The sequence below is a fragment of the Dama dama genome, chromosome 12, assembly GCF_033118175.1.
Source record: "Dama dama isolate Ldn47 chromosome 12, ASM3311817v1, whole genome shotgun sequence".
NCBI lineage: Eukaryota > Metazoa > Chordata > Mammalia > Artiodactyla > Cervidae > Dama > Dama dama.
In genome coordinates, this window is record NC_083692.1 from 81,836,381 (window position 1) to 81,844,619 (window position 8,239).

An 8,239-nucleotide genomic window follows, 5' to 3' on the forward strand; every position below is an offset into this window, starting at 1 on the left:
GTAATTACTTTATTCAGTTATTTTCTTTTATTCTGAAGTGACAGAAAGCAGTGTAAGGTTTGCGGTAACATTGGGAGGGATAAGCTCAGAATCCTCGTAAAACCCCTCAAATCATCAAAACAGTGGAGTCAGAAACCCTTCAAAACAATTGACTCTTAAAAATGCAAACACAGGCTTATTGTTTTCCACTAGGGAAACAATCTAAATACCTTATGTTTTGGTTAGACTTGTTAACCAGCAAAAATATTTCCTAAATACCCCTGATTGACCTGTTAAATTAGAAATACATTACTTCCCAATTACTTCCCAAGTATTTGCTTAATTAACCTTTAATAATCACATCATTATTCAGTTTTCTGAGATAATTAATGAGAAAGCTCTTTGGAAACTATAAATTGCCTGGCAAATGTTACTATTCAGACATCATTTCTAAGTCTGGAAAATTTTCGTTGTAAGTATAAAATGCGTAATGTGGGTTCTAAAACAAAATTTGCATTTATTTCCAAATTCGAAAAGTATATGATTTGTGACTAATGAAGTAATCAGATTGATTTTCATGTATGACCTTTGTGAACTGTCTAGTTAATTGATCAGTCCACTGTGTGTATCAGGGTTAAATCAAAACTTTAAAACACTTTGTGTAAAATAGGGTGACTGAGTTGTATATTGCTGGCTTGTGCTTAAATCACAGTTTTAACAAAACCCACTCTAATACAGTACTAATAAATGGAACCCCAGATTAAAAGTTACAAATTTTGTAACTATCCAAGAGTAGGATTGTAAAGTAACCCAGACACACTTGAATTCAGATCCTTCACCTTGTTTCAGTGTAAATGACATTGTAGAGGTTCCCTTTAAAGATCATCACTTGGGGTAGTTAATCTCTCTTATCGTTAGTAAGGCATCTCGGAAAAGATTTTCTTAGGCAGCTTATCATTTTCATTCTCCAAACAAGATTTTCAACTAATATCTCAATCCGCATTTATACGACTAGTCAACATATTTTATGTAATCTAAACTATATTAACCTATGAAGTGATATTAAACCATTCATGAAATTAACACTTTTTTTTTTCATCTAAGTAAAGTTAGAACGTGAGGCCCATGTTCAAGGAATAGTGCACAAAGACACTTTTACAGCAAAGAAAACAGACTGGCCATTGTGTTAGGATAAGTTATCAAAGCACAGGCCAAAAATAACTAGAGCAAATATTCTTGTGAAATTTAAGTGTACTTTGATAGAAAAATTAAATGAAAAATTAATAAAGCCTGTGAATGTAAAACTTAGTAAGAATCTTATTCTCTATAGTGGAAGGATTACTTTTCAACTTTAGAGAGGCAATGTAGTTCAGTGTTTAATTGTTGGCAGTAATTAGGTACTGCAGCTGATTCCCTGGCTGAAAACCAGTATCCAAGGTAGGAAAGAAAGCTAGCTCCCTGACAAGTAGGTCCCAGTATAGAACATTTCCTAGTCACAGCACTTTTTAACTAGGAGTTACCCATCTCTTAAGAACATGGTTTTTCTTCTACGTAGATGTTGACATTTTTACATTTGCACTTTACACTCCACTAGGTAAGAATTTCTGTTTCTTCCTTTCTCTTCCAAAAGCCACCTGTTCTAGGGAACCATCTCTGATTGAACCCAGTTCAGAAGAATATGTGCTCCTTAAGGACAAAGCCTTCATAGTATTAATTTTGCTTCTTACACATTTCTTTAGTTAATCACATATTTTTGGTTCAACAACAGACTATAAATTCAGCAACTGTTATTGAGGACCCCTTATTTGCCAGATGTGCTGGAATAATAAAATTATTGGTCCTTTCATTTTAATGTCTATAATGCCTATGTCTCAGGTCGTTCCAGGTGTTAGGAGAATGCAACGGTGAGCCAGATAGACAAGGTTCCCAGCCTAGCAGGAAAGATAAACAATTATAACAAAGAAGTGTGAAGAGTGTTATGGTAAGGAAAGATAAGGAGTGTGGGAAAACATAGTAAGTGCATCTAATCTGACTAAATTGTGTATGGGGGCGGGGGGAGGAGAGGGGAGGAGGGGTGGAGAATTAGAGGAGCAGCGTGAGTCTCTAAACTGAGAGGGATATAGAAGGAGAAGGGTAAGGACTTGACTACCGCTGCAGTGGGAATTGACATCAGATTTGCATTTTAGAAGGATTACTCAGGCTGCTTTGGAGTGCAGGTTAAAAAGAGACAAGACCAAGAAAACCAGTTCAGATTTTTGTAGCCTGGGAAGGAAATACCAGTGGCCTGGAGGAAAGCAGAGGGAATTAAGAGAAGCAACAGATAAGAGAGAGATTTAAGAGACAGAAACCACAGGGCTGTGTGGGGGAGAGGAGACATGGGTGACAGATTTCAGCTTGGGCCACAGAATGAAGGCGGTGACATTCACTGAGAAGGGATCAAGGAAGAGGAGTAATGGGAGACAGTGAGTTTAACTTTAGACAAGTTTAATTTAAAGTGTCTATGTGACATTTGAGTAGAAACAGTGAACTGTTTGTTATTTACCTCTAGAGTTTCATAGGGAGACCTGGGCCAGAGAGAGGTGAGTCATCAGCTAAACCATATATACCCAAATGTAAGGTGCCTCTAAATACAGGGTGAGGCCCCATTTTCCCAATTAAAATCCCTCCACTTAATAAAATTGTGGTCAACTTGAATGTATAAATTTTTAGAGATATAGGTGAAATAATCAGGAATCCACTTATAATGCTCAATGTGTTAATTGAATTATACTTACTTTAAATTACATATTTAAAGTAAAATGTAAAATGTAATTAAAAAATAAAACATTTTATTTCTATAAAATGTAATTTAAAAAATAACTTTATTGAAATTCCTGATAGAGATTTATGATCACCAAGGTCACATTTTGAATCTCTGATATCGCTTTTTTTTTTTTTAAGTACTTTTTTTTCAGGTGCAGGCAGATTTTTAAAATTATTTATTCATTCAATTTTTTTGGCTGCGCAGGGTCTTCATTGCTTTGCCTGGGCTTTCTCTAGTTGCAGCTCTTGAGGGCTACTCTTCGTTGCAGTGCACAGGCTTCTCATTGTGCTGACTTCTCTTCTTGCAGAACATGGGTGCTAGGGTGCATGAGCTTCAGTAGTTGCAGCACACAGGCTCAGTCACTGTGGCTCCCAGGCTCTAGAGCACAGACTCACCTCTAGAGCACAGACTCAGTAGTTGTGATGCGTCAGCTTAGTTGTTCCGTGGCATGCAGAATCTTCCCGGACCAGGGATAGAACCCATGTCCCCTGCATTGGCAGGCAGATTCTTATCCACTATGCTACTAGGGAAGTCCCTCTGACATAGTTTTAAAAGACACTCATCTCCCCTTCCACCTAAGTTTTTGACCCTATAGATGATACTATCACTGAGAATTTTATTCCAAACCACTGTATCTAATCACATTATGTCATTCATCCTGTAATCATATTCACTATCATATCCTCTTCTATATCATCTTTCAAAGACTTGTTTACAAGGACATCCAATATTTGCAAACATGAAGGAATTTTTTAGAAGTAATGTCTAAATCTGTGTTAAATTTCCTTGTTTCCTTTCTTACCAATTCTGTCAGGTGGCTTCTAGAGGAACATTGAATGAGATCATTGTGTACAAATGTGTGTTCCCCCAAAGAGCATTTTGTTGTTCAAGGACATTTTGAGGGTCAGAATGAATATAAAGTGACTCCCTCTTTTCTGAGAGATTATTGTATGCTGAAGGAGGGAGGGTGTTTGTCTTATACTTAGGTATATATGGTAATGCCAAGAAAGCATTTCAATTGTCCCAGGAAAGTTGAGGACAGAAAGGAAGGCTAGGTGAAAAGCCAAGGAACACCGGTATGTTTAAAGTATAGAACAGAAAGAGGAACTTGCACAGAAACAAGCAGAAGTGAAAGAAAACCAGAGGCAGATGGTACCACAAAAGCCAAGGAAAGAAAATGTTTCAGGACTATAGGAATGATCAGTAGTGTCATGTGCTCCCGAAAGGTCAAGTAAGGTAATATCTGAAAACCATCCGTTGAATCTGGTGATAAGGTGCTCATTACAACCTTAGTAAGTGTGTTTATAGCAGAGAGTAAGGCCACCTGATGGCTAAGGCTTGTCACTGAGTCTGAACAGCTTTTTCAAGGAAGAAGAAGAAGGAAGAAAGAGTTGGGAATTCTCAAACTGATTTTGTTGAGAGGGGAGTGGACTTAAATGCTGATAAGAGGAGCAAATATAGAGGGATGTGTTGAAGATTCAAGAGAGAAAGGGGATAATTGATAGCTGTAGAAACAGCATAGTAGATAATTTGGCAGCTGTAATTCAGTAAAGCCCATGATTATCTGACCTCAGTAGTCTCAGGCAACTGGCAACAGGCGAAAAGGACTTCACAGAACAGAGTTACACCCTGGCCTTGTGGTTTCCAGGCAGCTTTCAGCCGTATTTGAGCATGTTCCATTCTTGTGACACCTTAATGAAGACTGAAAGAGGCAGTATTCTGACATTTGCTGCCCAGCAGTCCTCGAAAATTTTATCCTCAGAAGATACATGAAACAAGGCAGTCCAGCTTTCCATTAAGAGTGACAGAATCGTGCTTTTTGATTGCAAGTAACAAAAACCTAAAACAAAATACTATCATAAGCAGAAAGAAATTTTAATGGAAGAACCCTGGAACAAAGATGCAACCTGAGCTCAGGAATAGAACCAGAGGCTAGAGTACCTTAAAGAATTAAAAAACCCTCTTTTGGAAAGTCTCTTGTCTCTGAATCTGCCTCCACTTCACTCTTGTTGCAGAATGGCTTTCTGTGTGTCTTGGTCCATATCACAGAAAATGGCCTCTCCTATCAGCTTCCTAGTTACTCTGTTTCCTTGTGATTCTGTCAGTCCCAATTACAAATTTCCCAGTGAAAGGACTGATTGCCAGCCTCAATTTAGACGCCCACTCCAAACCATCCAGGGAATAATATGACAGCTCCCACTGTAACCAAATAAATAAAGGAGGAATGTGCAATTCATAGAGAAGAGGTGCCGAAGAATTCAATAGGCATTGAAGCTGTGTTCTGTCTGTTGTTGTATCTCAGTTGCGCAGCCTGGTACCTGGTTTAATAATCATTTGTCTAAGGAATACATATTTGATGTTGATACAAAGATTTTTAAATTATGGAAGGGAATTTAGACATAAGTCAAGGGTTTTGCCTGGATGGGAAGAGCCAGAAAAGCAAGAGGCAAAGATGTGTGTGTGTGTTAGTCACTCAGTCATGTCTGACTCTGTGTGACCCCATGAACTGTAGCCCACCAGGCTCCTCTGTCCATGGAATTCTCCAGGCAGGAATACTGGAGTGGGTTGCCATGCCCTTCTCCAGTGGATCTTCCCAACCCAGGGATCAAACCTGGCTCTTCTGCATTGCAGGTAAATTCTTTACCTTCTGAAACACCAAGGCTGATGGGTATAGGCAAATGGGATTGTGAGAGGATACAAAATTTGCCCTAGAGCATCTTGATATTCTGCAAGATATAGGCAACATGGCCGTCACTACAAGAAGAGAGGGGACATGGTAAGGTATTTAAGGAGGGTATTAAAGGTTTGCGTCACAGAAGGGTTTAAGAGAAAGAACTATAGATGGATTCAGCTGAAATTAGTAATGATACATTGGTGATTCTTCTCCATCAGGCAATGCATGGTAGGAAGAGAGATGGTAGATAGTTCCACTGACCTAGAGTTTCTAGGTGTAAGTGAGGAAGTAAAAAGACAAGGAACTGAGACACTCAAGGATTCTGAAAAATGAATTTGTTGAGGTGGGAAATCATTTAGTCTATATAGGGAAGGAAATAAATCCAGTGTGGACAGAACGACTGAGATAAAAGGAGAATGTCAAAGAATTGGAGCACTCAAGAAAACCAAAGAGTAAAGGTACCATGCATGAGTAAGGGATCAGGAGCACAAAAGAGATTATGTGTTCAAGACTAGAAATTCACCGTTTCAGGAGAGTTAAGGAAACCATAAAACTTTTAGGTAGTAGTCTTCAGTGCTGTCCCTTGTGTGGACTACTTGTGTGTTTTGGAAATGTTGGGAGTTTCCCTCTTACTGCTCTGAACTCAACTCTATCTGGTTTCCCACCATTGAGCTTTCATATCTCACACAACCCACACACACACACACACATACACACCCCAAGCTTCTTTTCACAAAGGATTTGAAGTGACAAAAAAATAAAAGAGATTACCAGAGGTGGTGATGTAATGAGATAACAGAAGTAAGCAGTGACTCAAGCAGAGATTATCAGGTTCCTTATTCCAAGTTATAACTCCTCCCCCGGCACATACACAGACAGTTCTCCAACACTAGGAAGCTGATTAGACAACGTTAAAAACTACAAGAAGCTTATTTATTCCATTAGCTTATGTCCTTTATAAGGGTCACTGTGTTTTGGTCCCCTTTTCTCAGCCCTTCCTGGCCCATCCTGAGCTGAGAAACTCCCACACAGAAGGCACCCCACCACCACTACCCCCACAACCTCACTACTAATGGGAAACAAAAAGAGACTTGCCTCTTTCCAGGTTTTGCTATAGAAAGAATCAATGGGAATGCGGGGGGAATGCTATTTTTGTATTGGACTTTTCCTGCCATGCACATTGCCATGCAATCACTTCCTAGGTGTTGAAGGTGGTGGAGAGGGAGAAGAAGGGGAGCAGGCAGAGGCAGTGTAGTGCAAGCCACTTTAGACTTAAGATATCTGAGAAGTGACTCAGATGCCCATCATTAGGTGACCAACAAAGAAAAGAAAAAAGACAGGGAACAGGTTGCCTGGGTGCCATGTTTCTCAAAATTGAACAGAATTTTTGTTTCACTTGGGATTTTTCATTTTTGCCCAAAAATATAAGCAAAATGTTGAGAAATGACAGTGGGGGCCCAGGTGAATATTAATACCTCCTCCTGGTCGCTTGAGATCTGAATAAACAGGGTCCATGGAAGTGGCCTCAGGAAAGAGCCAGCTTTCAAATAAAGCAGGAGATAGAGGGAGTGCATGTGCAGGGACTGGGGAAATGGAGGCTTTTGTTTTCCGTCCTGTGGGACTTCCAGGGGAACAGAGGAAATGGTTGGGAAGAGGGGTCAGCATTGAGAGCTTGCATCCTTGGGGAGGATGTACAGAATGCTTTAAAATGGGCCTGCAGGCCAATGACATTTGTGTGAGGGGTTCTGACTCAGTGGTAACACTAACCCGTATATCATGTTGACATCTGTGGAAGGTAAGGAGCCCAGCCCAGCCTGGCACAGCCTTTGGTGTTTGGGTCAGTACATGGAGGCCCAAGGACCAGAGGAGGGCCAGTCTGTTGGCTCCTCCAGTGAGGGTTCTAGATTCCTCACACATGCCCTCAGGTGGACAGCCAGGAACTACAGCAGCTGGGGCAACACTGCAGGAATGGTAGTGACCCAAGGGCAAATGTAAGAGAGGTTTCTCCACCCCAGAGGTTCAAGGGTGCTCCTCCTAGGAGGGAAAGTCTTCCTGTCACTTAACCCAGGGATTTCCAAACACAGAGTCACCTAGGGACTGTGTTTAAAACACACACAGGGGACTTCCAGTGGCTAAGACTCCGTGTTCTGAATGCAGGGGGCTCAGGTTCCGTCCCTGATCAGGGAACTAGATCTCACATGCCCCAGGTAAAGATCCCACATTCTGCAATGAAGACTGAGGATCCCACTCACAACTAAGACCCAGTTAATAAATAAATAAATATTAAAACACACACAGATTCCCAGACCTCATGCCAGCCCTCTTGAATTAGAGACTCCCAGGTGGGCCCCAGGAATCTGCATTTTTGAGAAGTCACTCAGTGACTTAGGAATTTCTACAGAGGAGGAACTTAAGGGTGGTGATCTAATTAGATAACAGAAGCAAGCAGTGACTCAAAAAATAATCAGATTTATAGCTTTTCATATGCTTAAGCCCAAACTTATCTAATTATACAAAAATAAATCAAAGCATGGGCTTTCCTGGTGGCTCAGCAGTAAAGAATCTGGCTGCAATGCAGAAGACCTGGGTTTGATCCCTGGGTTAGGAAGATCCGCTGGAGGAGGGCATGGCAACCCACTCTAGTACTCTTGCCTAGAGAATCCATGAACAGAGGAGCCTGGCAGGCTGCACAGAGTCGAATATGACTGAAGTGACTAAGCAGCAGCAGATCAAAGCATTCACTTATAATTTTCTAGTTTTAGCACTTTTGCTTTTTATCCTCT